The following is a 27559-nucleotide window of genomic DNA, read 5'->3' as shown; positions in this document are numbered from 1 at the left end:
GGGAGCAGGTCAATGAGTTAATCGTACAGCCTATGTGGAGGTAACGTCTCTACTTCTTCCTTATTGAAGGCATAAGACCAGTAAGCAGATGCCAGACCCACGAGATTAGATGGTTTCGCCTGTGACTGCACAGGATGTACAGGAGCAAGACACTTTTTATGGCAAGACTGCCGCCATTGGGGAACCTCTCCGGATCTCCAGTCTAGGACGGGTTCATGAACATGTAGCCACGGAAAGCCAAGGAGAAGTGGGTGCAACAGCCCAGGAAATACATAGAAGTCAATCTTGCCCATGTGTAGCATTCCTATACGGTGCTCTACTTCCTCAGTAACCACACGAATGGCTTCGGACAAGACCCTCCCATCAACTGATGACACCAATAAATCATTCCCGAGGTATCGAATAGGAAAGATGTACATCTTTGTACCGTGTTAGCCAGTAGATAGAAAAATATTCAGAATTGAGAGTCCTCAGTGGTTGATACCTTTTAATGGCTAACTAAAAAGATGGTAACACATTGCAAGCTTTCGAGACTACTCAGGTCTCTTCATCAGGCATAGACTAATACAAAATCTGAAGTCACATATTTATGCACAATACAGCACAGAAAAAATGCAATAGATGAGACAAGTGACGTGAAGCAGAATTATGATTATGGGAGAGGGAGAAACATAAATATTGGACCAGTTCATAGATAAGGAGTCCGGATGTTTTATTGTCCTCTGATTGGGGTCTCCTAATGTGTTGTGATGCCCCCACAAGGTCTTCGGAGCAAATTCCTTAACTGATGTAAAAAGGCATAAATCCATGCGACACATTCATTCCAGCATTGAGAGTGTCAAAGGTCGTCATAAATTATCGAATAAGAACTTTATACCGATCTACCACTTCTTGCTGCATGAAATTTCCAACCACCCCGGAATCTAGGTAAACTGTTTCAATTAACTGTCAACCTCCACAAGATATCAGCATGGTCAGAATCAATGGTAGATAGTAGAGTTGAGTGAAACAGGTCAGCCAGATTCATAAGTCGCCGACTTATGCCAAAGTCGGGTTTCGCTGACCGAAACCCGACCATAGCGTGAAGTTGGCCATGCGGTCGGCAAAACGAGTGCCAAAGTCGGATTTCCCAGAATGCTTTCAGGTGCCTTTTTTTCAGCCAATGAGCAAGGACGTACACTGTGGGCAATGAGATGACATGTGCAGTGTCCACCACCATCGTAGAGAAGGGCATTGCAGTGATTGGCTTGCTTTGGGGGGCGTCATAGTGTCTATAAAAGCCCTGACCGCCGACCTCCATTTTACTTCTGCCGATCTTAAAAGTAGGGAGAGGTTGCTGTTTATCAGCAGGGAGAGAGTTAGGGCTGTAGAGATATAAGAACTTCTTATGTGCTTGTGCTGATAGCAATTGTGCTGTACAGTTAGTGAGCAGTGACGGGAGGATTTTCTTGTGTGCAGCAGCGCTGGTTATTAGGCTGCCTGATAGCTGTATTGCTGTGTATACACTGCTGTGCAGACTGCTCTTTACACAGCACTAATACTATTATTCTTTTTTTCTGCACAGTTACCGACCGTTCATTTTTTCCCACACCGTATAGAGCTGTACGCTCCTCACACACTACCGTGTACCGGCTGGTATCACGGACAAATACACGCTGACTATCTGTGTGTGACTTCTGGAAATAAATACAGAGATTTAGATTTTCCCCTACACCATATACAACTGTACGCTCCTCATACAGTACCATATATCTGCTGTTTGTATTACGGTCAAATACATACTGCGTGAGACTCTGGAAATATATATGGAGATTTAAATTTTTCCCTACACCGTATACAGCTGTACGATCCTTATCCAGTACCGTATATCTGTTGTTTGTATTATGGTCAAATACATACTGAGCGTCTGTGTGTTACTCCGGAAATATATACGGAGATTTAAATTTTTCCCTACACCATATACAGCTGTACGCTTCTGATAAAGTACTGTATATATGCAGTTTGTATTACGGTGAAATCCATACTGAGAGAGCGTCTGTGTGTGACTCCAGAAATAAATACGGAGATTTAAATTTTCCCCTACACCGTATACAGCTTTATATTCATCAAAATTGCTCAATTCAATTTTTCAACAACCCATACTGGGAAATATACCACAAAACAACTATTATCACCTTTTGTGGTAACCTTGATTTCTTATTTATAAGAAGGTGCAACACAATGGTATATTTAAAAGATAATTTTACAATACAAATTACAACCATTAAAAGGAAGGTGCTAGACCAATGTAAGAGAGGACCATATGCCATGGAAGCACAACATAAAAGCATTTCTCTAAAGGCAAAAAATAGGGCATCGTATAAAATCTACCACAGGGAAAGACCAACATAATTTACTTCTTCTACAATCATAAACCGACTATCCTCAGATATGTCCGGCAAATGTGAGAACGTCTAACCCTCTAATATCCCTTTACACATATAACCTGAACTAATAGGTGATCCCTATAGTTTATTAAGGAGCAAAAGAAATAATAGGGCACACTAAATACTCAAGGTGGTAGTAAACGCTCTGTCCCCTATTGGGCCAATTAGGCTCCCCCTCCGCAGATATATTATGGGTCAGTCCACCAAATTATGTACCCAGCATAAGACTCCTATAATTGCCCATCATGGAGGCGCCTCCATAATGAAGCATTGCGAAACGCACGTCGGCGCATGAGGGACGCTCCAGGAAGCACCATCAGTTTGCGGTATGTCACAGTGGTGGTTTTCATATGCGCCCATTATGTTCTATACATTGAATCTAGGGCAATCCCGGCCTCGGCCACTAGGAGGAACCGGACTGTCACATCGCCGTCAGACTCGGGGCCTGCTGTCCCGGCCTCAACCACTAGGAGGTGCCAGACTGTCACATCGCCGTCAGACTCGGGGCCTGCTGTTCCTGCCTCGGCCACTGGGAGGCACCGTGGTTCGCCCCCGAGTGATGGCGGCGACAGAGAAGAGGCTCCTGTGCAGGCGGTCCTGATGACATCATCAGTCCGGGAGCCTGTGAGGGATGACCTGATCCCTCAAATACCTTGGGACTGGTCTTGCAAGCCGCCAGATATATTCTTGGTTCCTCTATGTGCTACTGTGTGATTTGCTATTGTTTGACTCTGACCTCAGCCTGGATTTCTGACCCCTCTACTGCCTGACGATTTTGTACCTCTGCCATTCTCCTGGTTTGTGACCTTGGCCTGGATAGTCGACTCTGCTACTGCCTGCCGTTTTGTACCTTGCCGCCCTCCCGTTTTGTGACCTTGGCCTGGACTGTCGACTATGCCACTGCCTGCCGTTTCTGTTCCTCCGCTGCTCTCCCGATTTCTGACCTCGTTTTTGGTTCCCTGCCTTCTTCTCTATTGGCGACCGTCCTGTTCTGGCGCACTTCTCCACCAGACAGCCACCCCCGGGCCTTGCTACAATTCCACATCCCTGTATAGGGGTTATGGGTCTCGGGGTTTCTCGGGGTGCTGTCCCTGCTGCAGTCCAGTTCCGCGGACGGACGTCACATTGATGAGGCAAAGGTTATCTGTAAGAAGTGCGGAAGGACCTTTACCCGAGGGACAAATCTCCGAAATTTGAATACCAGTTGCATGCTTAGACATGGAAACACCATGCACTTGCAAGCGTGGACGGACTACAAAACCTCAGGTAGCACACGTGCACCTGCTCCAACTGAAGGTAGCCAGCAACGCTACATCGCTTCCCCCACTGTAAGCCCACCGGTTAGCACACCACCAGCAAGAAATGTTGAGGTGTCATCGCAAGGCCAAAGCAGTCAGGGAATCACATGTTTTTACAACGAAATACTGCATCTAGGCCATCACCACCACCATCACCATCACCAACCCCCTCTCAGTCCGCCATGCCCACCGCTAGTTCCACCATATGCAGCTCTCAAGTCCAGCTCACCGTAGCAGAGACTTTGAGTAGGACAAGAAAGTACTCATCCTCTCATCCGCGTACACTGGTTTTAAATGCCCACATTGCCAAACTGATCTCATTAGAGATGATGCCCTTCCATTTGGATGAAAGCACAGCATTCCAAGAGCTCATGACCTACGCTGTCCCACGCTATGACCTACCCAGTCGGCACTTCTTTTCTAGAAAAGCCATCCCTGCCCTCCACCTGCATGTGAAAGACCGCATTGTCCATGCACTCAAACAATCAGTGAGTGGAAAGGTGCACCTCACAACAGATGCATGAGCCAGTAGGCATGGCCAGGGCCATTACATGTCCATCACTGCGCACTGGGTGAATGTGGTGGATGCAGGGTCCACAGGGAACAGCGGCGGTGGGACAGTGCTGCCTAGCTCACGGTATAGGCAACAGTTGGCTGTAGGCATTCAACCCTCCGCCTCCTCCTCCTCCAGAAGCGAAAGCTCGTCGACAGAGCGCAGTCGCATGAGCACTCCATCCGCAGCTGCCAGTGTTGCACACGAGGTGTCCCACTGTTGAACAGCTAGTGGTAAGCGTCAGCAGGTTGTTTTAAAGATGATGTCTTTGGGTGACAACAGACACACCGTGGAGGTACTGGCCGACTACTCGCAGCAAGAAACTGAGTCATGGCTGGGGAGTCTACATCTTGAGCCAGGCAAGGTAGTCAGTGATAGCGGACATAATTTTGTGGCAGCCATAGCCCTGGCAAAACTCAGACACATACCTTGCCTGGCTCACACCTTGAACCTGGTGGTGCAGTGCTTCATAAATAATTATCCGGAGTTACCAGCCCTGCTCCATAAGGTGCAAAGACTGTGCTCGCACATCTGTCGCTCGCCAGTAGACTCCAGTCGTATGCAGAGGCTGCAGCGATCGCTACACCTCCCCAAGCACTGCCTAATCATAGACGTTGCAACAAGGTGGAACTCCACCATGCACATGGTTGAGAGGCTGTGCGAACAGAGGCATGCTGTAATGCATTTGTGGGAGGATACACGGGCAGGCAGTTTGAGGGCAGACATCAAGTTGTCGGGTGTGCAGTGGTCAAAGCTGAAAGACCTCTGTAAAGTCCTTCGGTGTTTTGAGGAATACACATGGCTGGTAAGCGCAGACGATGCCATCATAAGCATGAGCATCCCACTTATGCGTCTGCTCATGCAAACTTTGACGCACATTAAGGATTAGGCGTCTGCAGCGGAGGAGGAGGAGGAGGAAGAGGGAAGACTTAATGACAGTCAGGCATTGTCTGCTCATGGAACTGTCCTGGACGAGGTGGAGGAAGAAGAGGAGGAGGAGGGGGATGATTATATTGGGGAGGAGGATGCTCCTCAGGGGGCAATAGAAAATGTTGGCATGCCAAGGTCAGGTACAGGGTTTGTGCGTGACTGGAGGGATGTGGATTTGGCAGAAAGTGCTCCTCCACCCACCACTGGCAGTGCATCATTGACACCTGGAACATTGGCCCACATGTGTGATTATCTCTTGCGGATCCTAAAAAGGGACCCCCGCATTGTCAAAATGATGAAGGATGACGACTACTAGTTAGCCAGCATCCTCGATCCACGCTATAAAGGCAAATTACAGAACATCATGCCACAGGAGAACCTAGAGCTAATATTGGCGAACAAACAAGCAACTCTGGTAAACCGTTTGTTAGAGGCATTCCCAGCACACAGCAGCGGTGCAGGTTCTACCACGAGCCATACAGGGAAACATGGAAGAGGTGTTCATGGTGCACACAGCCGAAGTGGCGTTGGAGACTGGGGTTTCATGACCATGTTGTGGACTGATTTCTCGAGTAACGCTCACACAACTGGTAATACTGAATCGATTGCAACAGACAGGAGACAGTAGTTGCCAACTATGGTTCAAAATTACCTCTCCTCCCCTATCGATGTTCTCCCTCACAGTTCATTCCCCTTTGACTACTGGGCCTGTAAACTGGACACCTTGCCTGAATTGGCACAATATGCCTTACAGGAGCTCGCTTACCCTGCTGGTAGTGTGCTATCAGAAAGAGTCTTCAGTGCTGCTGGATCAATCCTGACAGAAAGAAGGACCCGGCTGTCGACCCATAATGTAGGTGATCTCACCTTCATTAAAATGAACCATGCCTGGGTTTCAAAGGATTTTGTACCACCTTCCCCTGAAGACACATAGGTTGCCAGCATAATGGCTCGCTTTGTCCTCCTCTTCCTCTGACTTCTCCAATTCCTCCATTTGCAGCTGCTGAACATCCAACCTACACTTCAACATAAGCCAGTTTTTCCACCTCCCTAACTGGGCTGTACCACCCCCCCGACAACTTTAGCCAAATAACCCCCAGTTTTCAATGCGTTACTATTATTATAAAGTAAATTAAGGTTGACAAGCTTAAGTAATAAGAATTGATGTCGTTGCCATTGAAATGGGCACTGTAGGTGTGTTTACTGTCCTCCACTCACTGCCGACTTTTATTCCCCATTGACTTGCATTGGGGTTGGGTTTCGGTCGGAACTCCGACTTTTGCCGATAGTCAGCCGATTTCGTTCAACTCGACTTTTAGAAAAGTCGGGTGGTCCGAAACCCAACTCGACCCTCCCGGAGGCTAAGTCGCTCAGCTCTAGTGGATAGTTATCCCTTTCGCCCAGTGTGGCCTCTCCTATAGACCGTAAACTTTGGAGTTTCCCGACTTCTTGGGACACATACAGATCAGATGTTCCATGCTACCACTATAGTAGCACAGGCCCTTTGCACCATGGTGTTCCTGCCATTATTCGTGCCAACTCAAGGCGGTCAAGCTCCATGGGTTCAGAGGTTACAGCCGGCGTAGGTGGCCACATAAAAAGCATCCTTTGAAAAGACGGAGCATGACAAAGCATATTTTTTCACATGCCGATTCTCTGGAACGTTCCAGGATCCTGAGTTTGATACAGATAGTCAGGGAAATTAGATAATTTAATGTGGCAGGGATGTCTCGACCAGCCAGTTCATCTTTTATTCCTTTGGACAGTCTGTCCCTGAATACCGCCATAAGTGAGTCATTATTCCAACCAAGTTCGGAAGACAGAGTATGGAAATGGAGTTCATATGGACCTAGCGTCAGACCACCCTGAAGCAACTGGAGGAGGGAAGATGCTGCAGTAGTGACATTGCCTGGCTCGTCGAAGACCTTGCTGAATACCTGCAGAAAAAGCTGCAAATCTGAGGTCACTTCTCCTAAGTGAGACAACAGGAACTCAATTTCAGCCATCTCCTATGGGAACTGGTGGGCCAGCAGTTCATAATGCAGGGTACACTGGTCAATAAAAATCTGTTTTGTGGTTGTTGTTTAATCTTTATTTGCAGTTTTCAATTTATAAGATTCTCATGCTCTGGGGCAGCCTTGGGGGGGTGCTCTGCTTACGTATTCATCTGTATGGCTTCTGACAGGTCAATGATCCATCAGTAACCTGTCCCATATTTTACATACTGAATATAATGTGTATTGAAAAAAAAATCATTCAGGGGTACTGCTTGATATCTCCATCAAAACGTGACAGACGGGGAACATGTCCCGATGCATATGTTGCAGGTGGTGTGGTCACTGTTGCAGCTGCAGCAACTTGGACTGGGACGGATGAAGCAGCCAAAGTCAATCTGTCTAAACAAATATTCACTGTCCACAGATAGGACAGGATCTTGTCCTGCTGATCATGCTGCCGGAACATCTCTTGGAATATTTCCAAGAGCAGAGAGGTCTTTGGATCAGTTGGGTCCATGGCCTGAGCAAACTGTAACACTCATGGATCGTGGACCCTTTGCACCACGGACTGGGGAAAACCTGAAGGCCTTTAACCAATGGCATTGCAGTGTTGACCTGAATCCACACCTGCAGTACCTGAGCCTGAAAGCACTCCTATGGTACGTAAACCAGAAATTGCATCGGGGTACCTGAACTTGAAACCGCACATGTGATACCTGAGCCTGAAACCACTCCAGCAGTACGTGAACCAGAAACTGCTCCTGCATTACCTGAACCTAAAACCACTCTGGAGGTAAGTGAACCTGAATCCGCTACTGTGGTACCTGAGCCTGGAACCGCTCTGGCAGTGCATAAACTGCTAGTTGTGATTAACACGCTGTCCCATCTGTATTAGCACTACTATGTGTTCCACCAGTGTTCGAACCCACCGTAGACTCTGAGTTTGTGTCTACTGTCCTGAAACTTGGGGAGAGCTGCTGGGGAACCGGAAACTGTCCTGGAGTACCACCTTGTGTTAACATGGGGCCCAAGTCTAACCACACCATCAGGGGCTCTATTGAAAATCCAGGTGGTGGCCCAGTTACACCCCTCTTTTTATACCTGTCCATCTGATTGTGTCGCCCCCTTACAAAACGCAAGTTGGGATGGGCGAGTGGCTATCCAGGGATCTCACTGCCCCGTTGGCTATAATCACTCAGGTACTTACATATATCTACAGATAATGAATATGTTGTTTGAATTATTGAGCTTCTGATTAGGTGATATGTATAACTACCTAGGTCATATGTGTACTGTGTAGATGTACTACCTATACTGAGATGCATGGAATGTTTTGTTTGATTCCTGTATGAGTACATGAGCACATCATTTGTATGTATGCATTTTACGTCTCTTTCTAACTGATCTTTTGAATAACATTTTCATATATTTTATTAGTATTTGGGATGTTTTATCGTTTCATTTTCTTTGCTTTTGTCAGGTACCGCAGGTAAGGTTTCAGGTATACTTACCTCCACAGTGGTTTCAGGTTGAGGTAGTGCTGGAGTGGTTTCTGGTTCAGGTACAGCAGGTGCTGTTCGGGCTCAGATGCTACCAGAATGGTTTCTGGCTCATGTACTGCACATGTTGCTTGAGTTGTTTCCGAGTCAGGTACCACAGGTGCAGTTTCAGGTTCATGTACTGCTGGAGCGGTTTCAAGTTCTAGCCCTGCCGGAAAGATTTCGGGTTCAAGTACCACCAGAGTGGTTTCTGGCTCAGGTACTGCAGGTGGGGTTTCAAGTTCAAACTACAGATGCAAATTAGACTGGAACAGGTGTTGCCTGGGGACACATAGGATTGTGCATGCTGTATCTTTAAGAGATGGGGAGAATGCGTGCGTGTGCCCTAAGTGCACCACAAGGGAAGCAGCAACTCCCTGGCCGGCCGGACCTGAGAACTTTTAGAACGAGCGCACACCCCACATGCAGTCACAAACTTTTTAATTTCTGTTACCATAGAGAGCCACCAGAAACCCCTCGCAATTGCCCCCCGGGTAGCTGCAACCCCAGGGTGAGCACTCAACATAGAATCGTGAAATTCCTGCATAAGTCCGAGACGGAAACGTTCCGGTACAAACAATTTACCCGGGGGTTTACCACCCGGAGCCCGAGCCTGGGCCTCCACAATCTCTCTATGTAACTCAGATGAGATTTCGGCCACCACTACTCCTGGCTGAAGAATGGAGGAGGGAGGTTCTGGAGGGGACACCGAATCAAAGCGTCGGGATAAGGCATCAGCCTTGATGTTTTTAGATCCCGGGCGGAATGTGATGGTAAACTGAAATCGAGAAAAAAAGCGCCCACCAAGCCTGTCTGGGGGTCAATCTCTTGGCAGACTCAATATAGGCCAAATTTTTGTGATCAGTGATGACTGTAATGGGATGAATAGCCCCCTCCAGGAAATGCCTCCATTCTTCAAAAGTCAACTTTACCGCCAACAACTCTCTTTCTCTCGGCAGAGGAAAATTTTTTAGAGAAGAAGGTGCAAGGCCTCAGATTAGTAAGGGTAGGAGGGCCCTGAGACAAAACTGCCCTCACCCCTACTTTTGAGGCTTCAACCTCCACGATAAAAGGTCTTGATGGGTCGGGTTGTACCAATACAGGGGCTGATGAAAAGCAGTTTTTTAATGTCACAAAATAATTTTTTGCAGCTTCAGACCAATTTTTTACATCAGCTCCCTTGAGAGTGAGGTCCGTTAGAGGCTTTACCACCTGCGAGAAGCCCTTAATAAATTTCCTAAAGTTAGCAAAGCCTAAAAATCGCTGCAACCCTTTCAAGTCATGAGGCTGCACCCAATCTGTAACAGCCTGGACCTTCTTAGGATCCATGCGGAACCCCTCCCCTGGCACAATCAACCCCAGAAAGGATACTTCTTGCATGAAAAATGAGCATTTTTCCAACTTGGCATACAAATGATTCTCCCTCAGTCTCAGGAGAACCATCCGCAAATGGTGCAAGTGAGATTGACTGTCCACCGAGTACATCAGAATGTCATCCAAATAGATGACCACAAAACGACCAATTAAATCAGAGAAAATTACATTAATAAAATTCTGAAAAACAGCAGGAGCGTTGGTGAGACCAAAGGGCAGAACCAAGTTTTCGAACAGCCCTTCAGTCGTCAGGAATGCTGTTTTCCATTCGTCCCCTTCCCGGACTCTTATAAGGTTGTATGCCCTACATAAATCCAGTTTAGAGAACCACTTGGCCCCGGTGAGTTGGTTACATAGATCAGGAATTAGGGGGAGAGGGTATGTATTTTTCACAGTAATTTTGTTTAATTCCCGAAAGTCGAGTCACGGCCGCAAACCACCATCTTTTTTCTTAACAAAAAAGAAGCCCGCCGCCACAGGTGAAACAGAAGGCCTAACATGCCCTTTGCGGAGACTCTCGGTAATGTACTCCTTCATGGCTAGACGTTTGGGCCCGGACAAATTGAACAGGTGAGCCTTGGGTAATTTGGCTCCAGGGAATAGATTAATGGCACAATCAAAGGGTCTATGTGGGGGTAGCGCCTCAGCCTCACTTTCAGAAAATACGTCTTCAAAATCTTTCAGGTACTCCGGAATACCTTCCAGATCGACAGACGACACTGACACAGATTTTACTGGGGAGACAAGAGTTGTCAAGTTACAACATAGACCGTTAGCCATACAACCCCACTGAATGATCTCCCCTGTGACCCAGTCAATAGTACGATTGTGATGTTGATGCCAAGGCATACCCAGTACCAGTCCAGCCGGCAGATTATTTAGAACAAAGCACCTTAATTTTTCCACGTGAGTGGAGCCCACTTTCAGCGAAAAGGTATCAGTCATGAAACAAATTCCCTCCTGGGTGATAGGAGAAGAATTATCTGCCACAATTTTAACAGGATCTTTTAACCTGACTGTCCCTATCTTATGAAAAGTCACAACTTTGGCATTGATCAGATTAATAGAAGAACCGCAGTCAACAAAGGCGGTAGTCCCAACCGGACCGCCTGTAAGTTCTAGTTCCACCGGAAGCAGAATTTTAGTAAGTGAGGAAAAGGGTACCTGGGAGTCTGGGCAACCTCCTCGATTGTTACCCAGATCAGTCGTTTTCCTGACGGCTTCACTAAAGAAGGGCAAGAAGGACAGTTCCTTCTCCAGTGTCCAGCGAATCCACATTAAAAGCACAATTGGTTGTTTCTACGGCGTCTCCTCTCTTTTTAGTCCAATGACGTGGCACCAACCTCCATGGGCTCAGGACTAGATGAAGAGTCTCTCATATTGGAGAATAAAGGGGTCTCCTGCAGTATGACCAGCATGACCCCTCTTGCCCGCAGCCTACGGTCCATGCGGACAGCCTGGATCATAGCGTCCTCCTAAGAATCCGTTATCATATTTGTTCACAATAGTCAGTAACAACATGTTCTGGGTACATTGTAAACATGTTGTAACCCTGAAGGTGATGGTGGGGGCCACATGAGCTCCATCGAATTACATATTGTTGTAAATGGTATAAAAGATTGCCTTGTATTTCATTACGTCAGATAAAGTGATTTGACCGTGGCTCGTGTGTGTTGAGTCTCTTTGTCTCCAAGCGCTTGTGAATTAAGGGCGAAAACTCCTAATCCGGCCTCACTGGTGATCTGGCATATCTGACGCTTGGTCAGAACAAAAAGCAGCTACAACAATTCCTTGTGGTCCGGTCGGTGATTGGTGTGTCAGGAAACAATGAGGCGGACAGAGCACAGTCAGCACACAGGGACAACGAGCAACTCAATTCAGGTACAAAGGGAAACCCCTCACAACGGGTGTCGCAATTCTTCCCGTTGTTGTGTACGTAGGCTTATGTCCTGACAGGGCGTCAGGTCACTCATGGTCAGCGATGTCAGTGGTGACCAGGTACGTCAATGTCAGCAGTCTCTGTTAACAGCTTTTAGCCTCTGCTGGTTTTTGCCAGCTCTGGCAGTTGGCCCCCCGCAGAAGCCCTCACACTGCCCTCCTGCGCGATGCACGTTCCCACGGCAACTAACTGATTTGCCGCACACTGTGGCCCTTTTATTTTAGCCACTCCCCTACTCCTTGGTGGTGAGGTTGGTCCGGGGCTTTAAGTTTTCCCCTGTGAAACCTGGGTGACAGCCCCGACAGTTCTGGATCCGTCACGGAGTAGGTAGGCCTTGTCCAGTTCTTCTCCTTACATGCCCACTGTAGGTACTTTTGACGATAAACAAGAGTCAGCATTAGTATCCTGACTGACTTGTGGCTTTGTAGCACCCTATAAGGCAAGCTGTGATACTTTGTTTTCTGACAACTTTACCATAAGAGGCAGTGTTAACTTATCTAGCAACTTGTGCTGCATTAGCTCTTCTAATAGATTGTACCACGTGGCTCTCCTGCGCTTTCAATGAGCTTTGGGTTCCCATTACCCTATTGTAGGTTCAAAAGTTGTCCTTACATGGACTCCTTATAGTAAATTCGAACCTACAGTTACCACATGAGAATTAGGCCCTAATTCATTAAAGCGATTACTGCAGATTTGTAAAGTTGTAAAATTTTGCAACTTTTGGCTTTTTCTTGCTATTTTTTAAACGGGGAGTGCAACAGGGACGCATCTAATTCATGGTAAGCTGTGACATGCCTTATGCCACAAATCTTACTCCAATTTCCGTCTGGAATAAGATTTGTGGATAGGCACACTGAAGCACAGACTGTTTGTCAGACTCTCCTGATTCAATAAGAGGCGTGCTCTTAAAGAATCTGAATCGACTGTCTCCAACACACCCTCCATAGAGACCAGCATGAAAATCACCGACATTGATGAATAGGGGCCTTACGGTTTAGGATATGCTCAGTTGACTCCCATTACAGTTTAGCCCTGTGAAAGTGTTGCTGAAATTCCTGTTTGTGTTAATTGTTACGTTTGTGCATTTTTACAGTTTTCATAATATCATCTTTAAGAACTGACATGTTTCTGCCTAACAAATTCCATTTTCAACCTTTTCCAGATGACATTTTAACAAGATGGCATACGTGATTAAAGAGAACTCAAGTCATGCTGCCTAAACCATGACCAGTATGAATCGAAGTCTGACTACATGACTTTAGCCAGTTATGCTTCCCTCTGAGAAGCTCCCATGTGTCAAAGAAAAAATAGTCTGAAGAGCCTGGCTAGCTACTTCCCGCACAGTTCTAGTTGATTGACTGTTTTTTTTTCATGTGTGTTCATAGTGATTGACAGGTCTATCAACTAGAGCAGTGCGGAATGAAGCCCAGGGCTACCATTTGAAATTTTGGGGCCCAATACTGGCAAAGTTATTGGGGCCCCCTTTAGACTCTGCCTAGGCTCCACCCCAGCCCTGCCTCCACCCCTCAAACTGTCCACAGTCCCACCGCCCTCTCTTGGAAAAACTCCAATTCTCACCAATCACACATTAACAGTTCCCATCACCAGATCACACATATAGCCGGCAGCTTTTGTTTTGGCCAAAAGATTTTCTAAGCCGCCATCACAACACTGTACACACTTTTGGCTGAGCTTTACTCTACGCTAACCTATTAAATATTTGTTAAAATATGGAATACAATTTAGGTATTTTTATTTACTTTTCAATTTTTAAAATGACCAATAATATCACATACAAGGGACAAATACCACTAGACCATGTCCAGACCACATATTACCACCACATAGTGACCTATAATACGACATACAAGGAACAAATACCGCCACACCATGACCAGACCACATATTACTACCATAGTGACCGAATAATATCACATACAAGGAACAAATACCACCGCATCATGACCAGACCACATATTACCACCACAAAGTGACCAAATAATAGCACATACAATGGACAAATACCGCAACACCATGTCCAGACCACATATTACCACCACATAGTGACTGAATTCTACAATACTGATCAGTAATAAAAAAACACAATACTATCACCATAAATGCCATTATACACAGGAGATCTGTACTTAGTATGCAGTGTCTATGTATATGTAATACAGTGATCAATCTGCCCCATCACCTCTTGCATACTGCCCCCATCGTGTCTTGCATTCTGCCCCATCATGTCTTGCATTCTGCCCTCATCATGTCCAGCATTCTGCCCCATCATGTCTGCATTCTGCCCCATGTCCAGCATTCTGCCCCATCATGTCTGCATTCTGCCTCCATGTCTGCATTCTGCCCCCATCATGTCTGCAATATGCCCCCATGTCTAGCATTCTGCCCCCATCATGTCTGCATTCTGCCCCCATCATGTCTGCATTCTGCCCCCATCATGTCCAGCATTCTGCCTCCATGTCTCACAGTCTGCCCCGGGCCCCCTGATCGCCGCTTTCAATTAAAAAAAACCCAAAAAACAAGTTCTTCTTACCTGGCCGCGCTCCAGCGGTGACGCTCACTCTCTCTCCACGCTGCTGAAGTGCGCACTCGCAGGTGACTGACAGTGACGTCAGATGCTGGCGTCGTGTGAGCTGCGGCTGTCGTGTGAGCTGCGGGCCCCCTCTGCTCCCGCGCCCTTTACGTCAGTCAGGGCAGTAATGCCCTGATGGGGCCCTGATGAAGCCAGCCAGGGTCAGAGTCGGACTAGTCTTGTCTATTCCTAATCCTAATTAATCATTGGTCCTAATTAAGGACATAATCTGTTTAGTAACAGGAAGCCTGATGACAGGTTCTTTTGAAGGAGTGATGTTTCTGATTGAGACGAACTGTGCACCACCTCTAACATTGATTCTTGAGCACTGCTCACACTGTTTTTTCAAATACCATTCTTATATTTATTGCAAATGGGGGGACATGATGAAGCTAACTAACCAGTGAACAAAAAATACAGACCCAGCACAGCTCTTTAGGGAAATGATACAAAAAATAATTGCAACAGTTCCTCACTCAGGTGTCATCATCATAGAAAACCACCAGATGTGGCGAGGGTTGAGAAACACTGGACTGGCTTGCAAGATACTGTAGTATTTATGAAACAATGGTTCTGTTTGCACACATGGTAACCCATAAAACTTGACATTGTCTGCCAAGAAGAACCATGAGAATATAAATACATTCTCCCTGCAAGTAAAGATTATTTACTATATGTTCTCCTAAATGAATCTCTTCCTAGTTACATTTCATACTGAGAGCAGAACTGTATATGTGTGGGTGGGACATGTGTTAGCTGTCTCCCTGACAGCTAAAGTCTGCTTCCTTGTGCAAGCCTATTGTTGGATGAGTTGAAGATCAGCTAATTACGTAAAAGACATTGTTGCCTCACTGTTCTTTCCTTCACAATGATAAATAATTCAAAATCGAGCAGATGGTACGAACCTGAGCATTTTGTTTCTATTTGTGAATTTGTATGTTATTTTTGTGCTTCCTCCTAAAAACATTCTCTTAAAGCCGATCTGTCACCAGATTTCACAATACAAACTGTATATATTATTAAATACATCTCTTAGGCCCTTTTCCGGTACGTGAAGAAACGGTCCCGGAGATATCCGTGTCTGTGTGTCCGTGTGGGTACATGGCCCATCCATGTGTCATCCATGTGCTGTACGTGTGTCCGTGTTTCTCATCCGTGTGCTGTCCGTGTGCTGTCTGTGTGAATACATATCCCACACAAAGCTTTTGAGGTCCAAATGAGCGGTTAATGCATTAAAGGCTTGGAACTTGTAAAGGTGTGAGTGTGATCCATTAGTGATTATGGCTTAAAACAGTTCTGAAAATGTTTTTTACAATGACATTTCATCTTAGGGGTGTGTGTTTCGCCTCACAAATATGTCTATTGACAATGAGGCGTTGTTGTGGTTGGCGTGGCTTGTGTCACGTCACTTTGGGGTTCGCCAACATATGCTTGATGATGAAACACAGCTGCAAAAGAGGCTATGGGTTCACCCTATACTCTTGCTACGTGGGGCATATGGTCAATTTACAAAATTGTATAATGAACTTTGCAGATACTCGTTGAAGTTTGTTGCTTTTTGTCGTCTTTCCATTCCTAGATTTGACAACATACTTCAGTTTTTGCGCCCTTACCTTCTCAGACAAGACACCTGCATGCGACTAAGCATTTCTCCTGAGGAGCGTTTGCCAGTAACGTTGAGGTAATTTTTTGTGCAGCACATTATATTGTGGCCAATAGAGTTGAGCGACTTTGGTCGGATCGGATTTCATGAAACAATATTTGTTTCAGATGAAACTGGTCTGACTAGGGCAAAAAAAGTCGAAGTTTTGTCCGAAACCCGACCCCAATGCAAGTCAATGGGAAATAAAAGTCAGCATTGAGTGGATGACCAGTTTCATCTGAAACAAATTTTGTTTCATGACACCTGATCCGACCAAAGTCGCTCAACTCTAGTGGCCAATAATGTGCAAACCACTGTTGTGGGTTAAGTGGTTATTTTTCTATTGAGTAATGTTCCATTTCACTCGGTTAGACAATGACCATAATCGTAACTGCCAGACATGTGTTTCCTAACCATTGGCCTTGAAATAAAGGCCACAATACAATTTGTATGTGTATTCTTACAAACAATCAAAGAGTAGGCCCCCTCAAACCAACTCTTAACATGGCCACTTTGTGAACTGTACACCTGTGTGCTTCATTCATGGGTGGGGTTTTTATTGGCCCTATACCTATATTGGCTGTTGTTCTGTGCTGTGTGACCTTCACTATGTAATAATTGTTTCATTCATCATCTTATTCTTCAATTGATGGTGATGTTTACACATAAAAACTATGGTTATGTTAACAGATTCCTAGCTACTGGCCACTCATTTTCTTCACTTCATTTTGAGTTATGTTGTGAATTCTCTTACTTCTGAGTTGGGGCTCCCTCTGGTGGTTACTGTGGGTAGTGGAGCTGGCCAGATTGACAGAGGTCTGCCACCTGACGATGATGATTGGAAATCTGGAGTTACTGTTTGGGAGTATTCAAGTGAGCAGACTTCCCTTAATTGTTGCTGGTGATTAGTTCTTCCTGTGCAACTTGAGGTCTGCTGTCTTCTGCCTGATCCTGCATTTTTCAGCTAAGTTGTTCATTTGCTAATCCTTTGCTTCTGATCTGGTTTTGCCTCTTTCTGCTTTGCTGTGCGGGTTCAGCGTGCTCCCTGCTGGGGCTGTGCTGGACCCCGCTCCATATGTTACAGCTTGTGTCAGTTTCTGTGACACAAGCAGTGCGGGCTCAGCGTGCTCCCTGCTGGGGCTGTGCTGGACCCCACTCCATATGTGACAGCTTGTTATATTAGTCTCTTTTGCTTTGCTGCCAGTTTACACCAGAATGCTGATATAGTGGGGGGAGAGGTCGTGAGACCTCAGTGTTTTTTGTATATCAGACGTGTTGGATTTTTTAGGGTTTTTGCGTGATTGCAGACAGTGTCTTTCCTTTCCTATCTTATCTAGACAGTTTGGGCCCCATCATTTGCTCAGTCTATTTTCTCCCTGTGTTTGTCCCTCATCTGGTCTCACCGGCAATATATGTTTGGGGGCTATCTATTTCTTTGGGGTTCTACTCTGGGGCACTTTAGATTTCACCTTTATTGCTTTAGGCCTAGTTAGTTCTCCGGCTGTGTCGAAGCGTCTAGGGTATGCTCCAAGGCTACTGTTACTTGTGTTGTTAGGATTAGGGGTCTGCAATTCGCTAAGTGACCAACCATTCTGGTTTCCTGGTGGCCTAGCCTATTCCTGCCATCCTCCTCGGTGACCTGTTCATATCAGAGTTCCTCCTTGGCACGTCAACCATATCCGGGATTGTGCCCTCAACCTGTGATCTGATTTGGGACAAGCTGAAGAGCCGTTTCACGCCTCAGCCAACCACACAACCCTGGTTGCGTATTGCCCCGGGTTTCATGGAAGCCACAGATTTCCCAAATTGCATTGGTGCCCTGGATGGTAAGCACATTTGTGTCAAGAAGCCACCAAACTCTGGGTCTCGTTGTTTTAATAACAATTTTTTTCCGTAGTGCTGCTGGCAGTAGCAGACAGCAACTACTCTTTTGTTCTTGCTGACATTGGGGCATATGGGAGTGTCTCTGATGCTCGCATCTTTAGAGCTTCAAGATTAGCTAGGCGACTTGCTGACACTAATTTAAATCTGCCCCAACCATGTGTGCTTCCTGGAGCGTCGGGCCCACCTGCATCATTTATCATTATTGCTGATGAGGGTTTTGCGATCTCAAGGCAAGTTCTTCGACCATTTCCATGTCGAAGTTTGGACAACCGGAGGAGAATTTTTAACACCCGACTGATGAAAGCCCATCGATTAAGTTGAGTGTGCTTTTGGAATCTTGATTTCAAGATTTCGTGTATTTGAAATTTTGCATAATTTCTGGCAACAACAAGAAGCATCCTTGGATGATGTTGATGATGGGAGAGTGGTTAATGTGGCATTACCAGAGGAAAGCCAACATGCTCCCTGAGTTGCTCACTCTGCCCTTCAAGTCAGGAATCTTTCTGCTGATTATTTTTTGAGACATGAGGGTAGTGTGCCATGGCAAATGTAGGAGACCAACTAATGTTAACCTTAAATATGTATTCTGTCCCAGAGTGGAATGTGTTCATTATCGTACACTTTTTTTGGCTGTTTCTTACAATTTTGTTAGGGACTCGCAAGACAATGAGGACCTTTGACATGGGTTGCGAGCTTACGTTTGATATGGGTAACTGATACATGGCTATCACAAAGCCTTATTGTTCTACTTACAAAAGAACTAACACCTCATTATAATGTGTTTTCTGTGTGTGTGATAAATATGCTATATATTCAAGCATGTATTTATTCTGATATTAGTAGAGTATCAATAAATACGTAAGACCCTCATTCATTGTCTGTGTTCATGAAGGAGAGTGGGTCACCATGCAATCATCTTGTTCATACCGACTGACCTTGAAGTTACCAAATTCTTGAGCCTTTCACCACTGTCAAAAGTTCCACGCAGTTTAGGCTGTGAGGGGGCACAGCTTCAGTGACCTCACCGCTAGTCAATTAAGTTGCATATGCCACCACCATCTCATGGCTTTCCCATTACTTTGCAGCCGGGACGGATTAATATTAATATTAATATTAGCACCATCCTGGTTGTAAAGTGTTTATGGGCCAGATGTGGATTACCGGTGGACACGTATGATTTGTTTTGTTTTTTTTTTGTTTTGTAAGGTTTTTTTTGGTCAGATCAAGGACATATTTTTTCAACTACATATTTTGCTCAAAATAAACAAGACAGATTAACACTTGAAATGTGTTTTATTTATAATTCAACACATGTATTCATATGAGGGTGTAGCAAAACAAAACAAGAAATTAGAACAAAAAAATGAAGGTATCCTACTTATTTAGGTTCTTCATAAATCAATAAAGTCACCATGACTTGAGAACGATTCGTCCGTGGTATTTTCTGCGGTTCCACGTTTGGGGCTGGAGGACTGTGTGGCCATTTGTCCTACAGACATTGTGGCCTGGCGTGTGGTAGTTTGAGGAGGTTCATTTGGCCAAATTGCTGGTGTACCAGATGTACATGGGGGATAAGGTTGTGTTTGTAAAGACTCAGCCAAAAATGTTTGGGAAACACTTTGTGTCTGAGGTAAAGTAGGTTGTGAGTCAGCAATCTGGCTCTGATATGATTGCGAACTCTTATAGTTATGACCTCTTGGCATATGGCTGTGCTGAACATCATACCACAGCAAGAATTACAGGTTCTGAAGCAGCAGAACAGCCCAAGACCATCACACTCCAACCACCACCATATTTTACCGTTAGTATGATGTTCCTTTTCTGAAATGCTGTGTTACTTATACGCCAGACATAATGAGACATACATCTTCCAAAAAGTTCAACTTTTGTCTCGTCAGTCCACAGAGTATTCTCCCAAAAGTCTTGGGCATCATTAAGATGTTTTCTGGAAAAACTGAGATGAGCCTTTATTTTCTTATTGCTCAGCAGTGGTTTTATGTCTTTGAACTCTGCCATGCATGCCATTTTTCCCCAATTTCATTCTTATGATGGAGTCATAAATACTGACCTTAAAGGGAATCTGTCACCCCTTTTGTTGAGATATCATATAATGATATCATTCAATTGTGTGTCACATAAAGATTCTCTTAGTACTTTTGCTTCCCCCTGACCCCGCACCTTTCATGCATAAAAATCTTTTTTATATCGGTTCAGATGTATGTAAACTGCTGCTGTCCGGTCCGATGGGCGGGGCTTATTCACCTGCTCCCCCCTCCCTGTCTTGCTCTATGCGTTTCTTTTTGTGTAGAGCAAGACGGAGAGGGGGAGCAGTTGAATAAGCCCTGCCCATCGGACCGGACAGCGGCAGTTTACATACATCTGAACCGATATAAAAAAGGTATTTATGCTTGAAAGGTGCGGGGTCAGGGGGAAGCAAAAGTACTAAGAGAATCCTTATGAGACACACAATTGAATGATATCATTATATGATATCTCAAAAAAGGGGTAACAGATTCCATTTTAGTGATGCAAACGAAGCCTGCAGTTCTTTCGATGTGACCTCTTGAATGAGTCGCCGCTGCACTCTTGGAGTAATTTTGATCAGCCAGCCACTCCTGGGAAGGTTCACCACTGTTTAATGTTTGCGCCATTTGTAGATAATGGCTCTCACTGTGGTGCCCTGGATTTGCTCTTGGAGTAATTTTGATCAGCCAGCCACTCCTAGGAAGGTTCACCACTGTTTAATGTTTGCGCCATTTGTAGATAATGGCTCTCACTGTGGTGTCCTGGAGTCCAAAAGGTTTATAAATGACTTAAAAACTTTTCCAGACTGATAGATCTCAATAACTTTGTTTCTCATTTCTCATTGTTTGTCTGGATAGCGGCTTTTGAGGATCTTTTGGTCTACTTCACTTTGTCAGGCAGGTCCTATTTAATTGATTTCTTAATTGGCAGCAATCAGGCCTGAGTGTGGCAAGGGAATTTGAACTCAACTTCCCAAACATGTTATAAGCCACAGTTAATTTTTTATGATTGGAGTGGATCACTTTTTCACACTGGGCCTTGTAGGTTTGGATTTCCTTTTCCCTTAATAATAAAAATCTTCATTTAAAAACTGAATTTTTTGTTTGTGTTATATTTGTCTAATATTTAAAATTCTTTGGTGATCTGAAACATTTCAGTGTGACAAACATGCAAAAGAATAGGAAATCAGGAGGGGATAAATACTTTTTCGCACCACTGTATAAGGGGGGGAGGTATGGTGGGAAAATTTTATAGGAAAGGATAATAGTCAGGAAACTATGTACCATAAGAGACAGTGTGAGAGTAGTTTTTTTTTTTTCAAGGAAGCACAGTAAGAAGTGATTATTTATTAAGAGGCACAGCATAAATCTTATTTAAGGCATAGCATGGGTGGCTATTTTTATTCAGGTGGCATTATAATGACATTGTTATTTTAAGGACATCGTGTGGGAATGTGCTGCAGAAAACCAGAGAAGAGGGAAGTCTAAAAAAATGGTCTCTGGCTGTGAACCGTCATCATGGCATCAAGACCAGATGAAGAAGGAAAGGATGTGAACAACTCCAATCAGAGAAGACAGCAGGATATAAGGAAGCTCAACATAAGGGTTCTTTTACACTGGAAAATCACGGCCTTTAAATGTAAGCCAACCAGCTTGTTCTGTCTCCGACATCTAATTGTTTGCATAATTTTGTAGTTTCATATAGGAAATTTGTATATTTAGGAGTTTAACAATCTTTATTTGTCTGCAGTGTTTTGGCTCCCTCTAGCGGCCAGAGTCATGTTCATGGTCGTATTCTGTTTTTTCCAATGTCTGAATCTCCTCCCTTCTTTTGCATTGCATTATGGTACTTCAGCTCCATTTTCCCTCCATCCTCCTTCATCTTGTATTTAAGAAGGATCACATTTATTGCTCTACCCTTGTGATTGCATTGCTGGTATGTATTTATGCTCTTTATAGTTAATTCCTGTCCTAATACTAGCTTAGTCAGTCCTACTTCTGGGTTAGTCACGTCCCCTGATGAATGAGTAACCCTCCGAAACTTGCGTTGGGGTGAGATGCTGGACAGCTGGAACTTGTGCCCGCCACCTATTAGATAAACACTCATGCTCCGTATTTGTTATCCGTCCTTAGGCATATTTTACGCATTCAAGCCATGGTGAAGTGTATACCTATTGCATGGAAATGATTAACTTATTCAGCCGGCCATTTAGGATGGAGTTAGAATTTCTCTGGCGGTGCACCTTTATTTTGATCATACATAAGTATGTACCATATGCACTTTGTAATATTGTATGCACCTTATTTATATATGTATGATGTATTGGTTCTGACTGTCCAGTAACCCCTTGTATACCCATGCGGTTTGCGGATGCCCGCACTTCATTGTCCATTGCCCCTTTTGTATCTGGATTTGTCCTATTAAGTGTAATAAAAATTTTTATCTTGTATTTTTTGGTCGCTTCTTTTGGAGCAAAAGCTCAGTTTTTCCATTTAATTGCGATTGTCCATATTGGTCTCCTATTGTGTCTGCTAACAATTTGGTATGCTGACATTGGAATATTTAAAATGCAGACACTGGTCATTGGCACTCTAATATACCAAGTTCAATAAAAGCACAGACTCAACCACATATCTTATTTGACCTCAGTATAGCGGTTTAGCTGTCTGTATAAGCTGCAATGAGTCTGCCTCATTTAGTAAGGACAGAACACAGCTATATAAAGCTGATTGACAGTTGCTAAAAAGCCTGTTTAGGAAGGCTGACCGCTCTTTCATGTGTACAGAACGATTGTTAACATGATTAATCTGTGCCCATAGAATACCATTATTTTCAACAGTACGTGTTTACACAGGATGATATGCTGCTGAGAAAGATTATATTTAAGCAACTGTAGATATTATTTTCCCCCACAAACAAACGTTTTGAAGCTTTTTTTATTAGGATCTACCTCACCTAGTGAACCCCCATTATGTAACAGCACCTATTTTAAATATTTGAAGAGGAGTCCATTTTGTCATTGGAACTGTTTTATTATGAAAAAAACATTTAAGCTATTGGAGTATACACAGATGTTTGTCTCATGACTAGTGTTGAGCATTCCGATACTGCAAATATCGGGTATCGGCTGATATTCGCTGTATTGGAATTCCGATACCGAGTACTGATATTTTTACAATATCGGATACCGGAATCGGAAGTTCCCATATTGCAATGAGCCACTGTTGTGGCTGTGATTGGCTGCTGAAATGATGTCATCATGATGCGCGGTCTGTGCGCATCATGATGCCCGGTCTGTGTGGGCCTGCCGGGGGTCTGTGTGGGCCTGCCAGGGGTCTGTGCCGGCTGCCGGGGGGTCTGTGCGGACTGCCGGGGGTCTGTGCCGGCTGCCGGGGTCTTTGCTGGCTGCCGGGGGTCTGTATGGGCCTGCCGGGGGGTCTGTACGGGCCTGCCGGGGGTCTGTACAGGCCTGCCGGGGGTCTGTGCCGACTGCCGGGGGTCTGTGCCGACTGCCGGGGGTCTGTGCGGGCCTACATACTACATACATACAACATATATACAACATGCTACAGACATACTACATACATACTACATACAATTCATTCATACATTCATACAATACATACATATAGACATACAGTACATACAACATAGAGTACATACTCACCATCACTTGTCACTTTGTTCCCCGAAGCCAGTGTCATCTATAAAAAATATGAAAATAACAAACAAGCGATATACTCCCTGATCCGCAGAAATCCACGAGGGTCCCACGACGATCTCCCGTGGAGAACAGCAGCATCAGCTGATGCAACCGCTCTCTAGGGGCCCCAGGAAAACAATGACGGGAGGTAGGTCTCTTTCCGCACTGTATTCCTCCGCCACTGTAAAAAAATAGTCCCTAGTCTCACTTTTGGCATTGCTGTGTGAGAAAGTTCCCACGCAGCTTTTGCCATAAAGTGAGACCAGTGAACTATAGTAACCTCTTAGTGATGCAGTGCAGGAGATCGTCGTGGGACACGCATGGATTTCTGCGGATCAGGGAGTATATTGCTAGTTTGTTTTTTTCATTTTTTTTATAGATGACACTGGCTTCGGGGAACAAAGTGACAAGCGATGATGAGTATGTACTCTATGTTATATGTACTGTATGTCTATATGTATTGTATGAATGTATTGTATGTAGCATGTATGTAGTATGTAGTATGTATGTTGTATGTCTTTAGCATGTTGTATGTATGTAGTATGTATGTACTATGTATGTATGTTGTATGAATGTAGTATATATGTAGTATGTATGTATTGTATGAATGTATTGTATGTTGTATGTAGTATGTATGTTGTATGTCTGTAGCATGTTGCATGTATGTAGTATGTATGTAGTATGTACTATGCATGTATGTTGTATGAATGTAGTATATATGTAGTATGTATGTATTGTATGAATGTATGAATGTATTGCATGTAGTATGTATGTTGTATGTAGTATGTATGTTGTATGTATGTTGTATTTCAGTAGCATGATGTATGTACTAGGTATGTATGTATGTATGTAGTATGTATGTAGTATGTCTGTAGCATGTATGTAGTATGTATGTAGTATGTACTATGTATGTATGTTGTATGAATGTAGTATATATGTAGTATGTATGTTGTATGAATGTAGTATATATGTAGTATGTATGTAGTATGCATGTATGTATGCTGTATGAGTGTAGTATATATGAAGTATGTATGTAGTATGTAGTATGTATGTATGTTGTATGAATGTAGTATATACAGTGGGGCAAAAAAGTATTTAGTCAGTCAGCAATAGTGCAAGTTCCACCACTTAAAGAGATGAGAGGCGTCTGTAATTTACATCATAGGTAGACCTCAACTATGGGAGACAAACTGAGAAAAAAAAATCCAGAAAATCACATTGTCTGTTTTTTTTCATTTTATTTGCATATTATGGTGGAAAATAAGTATTTGGTCAGAAACAAGCAATCAAGATTTCTGGCTCTCACAGACCTGTAACTTCTTCTTTAAGAGTCTCCTCTTTCCTCCACTCATTACCTGTAGTAATGGCACCTGTTTAAACTTGTTATCAGTATAAAAAGACACCTGTGCACACCCTCAAACAGTCGGACTCCAAACTCCACTATGGTGAAGACCAAAGAGCTGTCAAAGGACACCAGAAACAAAATTGTAGCTCTGCACCAGGCTGGGAAGACTGAATCTGCAATAGCCAACCAGCTTGGAGTGAAGAAATCAACTGTGGGAGCAATAATTAGAAAATGGAAGACATACAAGACCACTGATAATCTCCCTCGATCTGGTGCTCCACGCAAAATCCCACCCCGTGGGGTCAGAATGATCACAAGAACGGTGAGCAAAAATCCCAGAACCAAGCGGGGGGACCTAGTGAATGAACTGCAGAGAGCTGGGACCAATGTAACAAGGCCTACCATAAGTAACACACTATGCCACCTTGGACTCAGATCCTGCAGTGCCAGACGTGTCCCACTGCTTAAGCCTGTACATGTCCGGGCCCGTCTGAAGTTTGCTAGAGAGCATTTGGATGATCCAGAGGAGTTTTGGGAGAATGTCCTATGGTCTGATGAAACCAAACTGGAACTGTTTGGTAGAAACACAACTTGTCGTGTTTGGAGGAAAAAGAATACTGAGTTGCATCCATCAAACACCATACCTACTGTAAAGCATGGTGGTGGAAACATCATGCTTTGGGGCTGTTTCTCTGCAAAGGGGCCAGGACGACTGATCCGGGTACATGAAAGAATGAATGGGGCCATGTATCGTGAGATTTTGAGTGCAAACCTCCTTCCATCAGCAAGGGCATTGAAGATGAAACGTGGCTGGGTCTTTCAACATGACAATGATCCAAAGCACACCGCCAGGGCAACGAAGGAGTGGCTTCGTAAGAAGCATTTCAAGGTCCTGGAGTGGCCTAGCCAGTCTCCAGATCTCAACCCTATAGAAAACCTTTGGAGGGAGTTGAAAGTCCGTGTTGCCAAGCGAAAAGCCAAAAACATCACTGCTCTAGAGGAGATCTGCATGGAGGAATGGGCCAACATACCAACAACAGTGTGTGGCAACCTTGTGAAGACTTACAGAAAACATTTGATCTCTGTCATTGCCAACAAAGGATATATCACAAAGTATTGAGATGAAATTTTGTTTCTGACCAAATACTTATTTTCCACCATAATATGCAAATAAAATGAAAAAAAAAACAGACAATGTGATTTTCTGGATTTTTTTTTTCTCAGTTTGTCTCCCATAGTTGAGGTCTACCTATGATGTAAATTACAGACGCCTCTCATCTTTTTAAGTGGTGGAACTTGCACTATTGCTGACTGACTAGAGTTGAGCGACTTTTGTTTTTTTAGGGTCGCGTTTCGTTTCGTGAAACCCGACTTTTCCAAAAGTCGGGTCGAGCAAGATCGTCCGATTATAGGGAAAAGTCGGGGTCGTCCCGAAACACGAAACCCAATGTAAGTCAATGGGGAATAAAAGTCGGCAGTGAGAGGAGGACAGGAAACACACCTACAGTGCCCATTTGAATGCCAAAAGCATCAATTCTTCTTACTTAAGCTTGTCAACCTTAATTAACTTCATAATACAAGTTACGCACTGAAAAATGGGGGTTATTTGGCTACAAACTGTGGGGGGGGAGGGCTGGCTCCAGGTTTTCATGTGCCCTGGGCGAAAGAGCGCCCCTTTAACACATACCACAACTCATCATGCTCCGATACGGCAGAGAAATAGCGGTATAGTCCAATGAAAAATACCTCACTTTTTACATCTCATGACGAGGCCCATCTATTTCTCCATACAGAATCATTGGTCCCATATAATGTTTGAAACAGTATATGATGAGCTCCACATAATGCTACAGTATATGTTGGTCCCCATGGATGAAGCTCCACTGTCTTATGGGCCCAAATAATGCTCCAAACATAATGGGCCCCATTTCTAATGCTCTAGTGTATAATGGGCCCTGTAAATGCTGCTCCAGTGTCTGATGTCCACCTTTGGAATGTTCCAGTGTATGGTGGGCCCCATCTATCATTCTCCAGAGTATAGTGCTCCCCAAAAATTGCTGTCCCAACATTGAAAACAATCAAATAAGTCTCCTCGCTAGGGAATCCCTGTACTTGTCTGGACAGGTGCTGTAGCTTGCTTAACAGCTCGCCAGCCGTTCTCACGCCCAGTATGGATTACACGTGATTGCACAAAGGTTAGAAAGGGTACCGTATACCCGGATAACACGTATGGATAGCGTACACATTCAAAATATATGTCTCAGGAGGCAGGCTCAGACGGTGTTAGGCCCAGTATGGATTGCACGTGATTGCAC

The 27559-nt window shown here is 44.5% G+C and overlaps 1 long non-coding RNA gene across 1 annotated transcript in view; it reads left to right on the top strand.

Moving 5' to 3' along the window:
- The window catches only part of LOC141048515 (uncharacterized), a 115247-nt gene that overhangs the window by 59716 nt on the left and 27972 nt on the right, over nt 1-27559 (top strand). The window contains exon 2 of the long non-coding RNA XR_012220076.1: nt 21634-21834. This is a non-coding gene — a long non-coding RNA (uncharacterized lncRNA). The remainder of the gene's footprint in view (nt 1-21633; nt 21835-27559) is intronic.

Source organism: Dendrobates tinctorius, unplaced genomic scaffold, assembly GCF_039654945.1.
Source record: "Dendrobates tinctorius isolate UK_male_01 unplaced genomic scaffold, ASM3965494v1 ptg000011l, whole genome shotgun sequence".
NCBI classification, from domain to species: domain Eukaryota; kingdom Metazoa; phylum Chordata; class Amphibia; order Anura; family Dendrobatidae; genus Dendrobates; species Dendrobates tinctorius.
The sequence above is the reverse complement of the archived record's forward strand: the minus strand, read 5'-3'. Positions and strand labels throughout refer to the sequence as shown.